Raw genomic sequence first — 2343 nt, 5'->3', positions numbered from 1 at the left:
TGTTCCCTCTGCTGTTTCCTGAAGTCCACAATCATCTCCTTAGTTTTGTTGACGTTGAGTGTGAGGTTATTTTCCTGACACCACACTCCGAGGGCCCTCACCTCCTCCCTGTAGGCCGTCTCGTCGTTGTTGGTAATCAAGCCTACCACTGTTGTGTCGTCCGCAAACTTGATGATTGAGTTGGAGGCGTGCGTGGCCACGCAGTCGTGGGTGAACAGGGAGTACAGGAGAGGGCTCAGAACGCACCCGTGTGGGGCCCCCGTGTTGAGGATCAGCGGGGAGGAGATGTTGTTGCCTACCCTCACCACCTGGGGGCGGCCCGTCAGGAAGTCCAGTACCCAGTTGCACAGGGCGGGGTCGAGACCCAGGGTCTCGAGCTTGATGACGAGCTTGGAGGGTACTATGGTGTTGAATGCCGAGCTGTAGTCGATGAACAGCATTCTCACATAGGTATTCCTCTTGTCCAGGTGGGTTAGGGCAGTGTGCAGTGTGGTTGAGATTGCATCGTCTGTGGACCTATTTGGGCGGTAAGCAAATTGGAGTGGGTCTAGGGTGTCAGGTAGGGTGGAGGTGACATGCTTAACACCCCAGCCATCCTAAAATTCAAGCTTGATGCCCTCAATTTCACACAAATTATCAATGAACCTACCAGGTACAACTCCAAATCCGTAAACACGGGCACCCTCATAGATGTCATCCTAACTAAATCGCCCTCGAAATACACCTCTGCTGTTTTCAATCAAGATCTCAGCGATCACTGCCTGCATCCGTAATGGGTCTGTGACCAAACGACCACCCCTCATCACTGTCAAACGCTCCCTAAAACACTTCGGCGAGCAGGCCTTTCTAATCGACCTGACCGGGATATCCTGGAATGACATTGACCTCATCTCGTCAGTAGATGATGCCTGGCTATTCTTTAAAAGTGCCTTCCTCACCATCTTAAATAAGCATGCCCCATTCAAAAAAACGTAGAACTAGGAATAGATCTAGTCCTTGGTTCACTCCAGACCTGTCTGCCCTTGAGCAGCACAAAAACATCCTGTGGCGTGCTGCATTAGCATCGAATAGCCCCCGTGATATGCAGCTGTTCAGGGAAGTCAGGAACAAATATACACAGGCAGTTAGCTTTCCTAAGGCTAGCTTTTTCAAACAGAACTGTGCATCCTGTAGTACTAACTCAAAAAAGTTATGGGACACTGTAAAGTCCATGGAGAATAAGAGCACCTCCTCCCACCTGCCTGCCACTGCTCTGAGGCTAGGAAACACTGTCACCACCAATACATCCACTATAATTGAGAATTTCAATAAGCATTTCTCTACGGTTGGCCATGCTTTCCACCTGGCTACCCCTACCCCGGTCAACTGCCCGGCACCCTCTACAGCACTCTGCCAAAGCCCCCACAATTTCTCCTTCACCCAAATCCAGATAGCTGATGTTCTGAAAGAGCTGCAAAATCTGCACCCCTACAAATCAGCCGGGTTAGACAATCTGGACCCTCTTTTTCTAAAATGATCTGCCGAAATTGTTGCAACCCCTATTACTAGCCTGTTCAACCTCTCTTTCGTATCGTCTGAGATTCCCAAAGTTAGCTACAGGTTATCTACAAGTCTCTGCAAGGTTAAACCCGTCTTATCTCAGCTCATTGGTCACTCATAGCACGCGCTCCAGCAGGTAGATCTCACTGGTCACCCCCAAAGCCAATTCCTCCTTTGGTCGTCTTCCCTTCCAGTTCTCTGCTGCCAATGACTGGAACGAACTGCAAAAATATCTGAAGCTGCAGACTCATATTTCCCTTACTAGCTTTAAGTGCCAGCAATGAGAGCAGCTCACAGATCACTGGACCTGTACATAGCCCATCTGTTACCAGCCCATCCATCTACCTACCTCATCCCCATACTGTATTTATTTATCTTTCTTCTTTGCACCCCAGTATCTCTACCTGCACATTCATCTTCTGAACATCTACCATTCCCATGTGTAATTTCTATATTGTACTTACTTCACCACCATGGCCTATTTATTGCCTTAACTCCCTTATCTTACCTCATTTGCACTCACTGTATATATACACTTCTTGTTTTCTTTTGTTCTACTGTATTATTAACTATGTTTTGTTTATTCCATGTGTAACTCTGTGTTGTTGTGTGTGTCGAATTGCTATGCTTTATCTTGGCCAGATCGCAGTTGCAAATGAGAACTTGTTCTGAACTAGCCTACCTGGTTAAATAAAGGTGATTTTTATTTTATTTTTAAGAATGGTTGACTATTTCTGTTGTATTAAACCCTCTGAACACAGGCCCCAAACTCAACCTGGCTGGTTGAGCAGAATTCCGTATATA

This window comes from Oncorhynchus gorbuscha, linkage group LG13, assembly GCF_021184085.1.
Source record: "Oncorhynchus gorbuscha isolate QuinsamMale2020 ecotype Even-year linkage group LG13, OgorEven_v1.0, whole genome shotgun sequence".
Taxonomy (NCBI): Eukaryota; Metazoa; Chordata; class Actinopteri; order Salmoniformes; family Salmonidae; genus Oncorhynchus; species Oncorhynchus gorbuscha.
The sequence above is the reverse complement of the archived record's forward strand: the minus strand, read 5'-3'. Positions refer to the sequence as shown.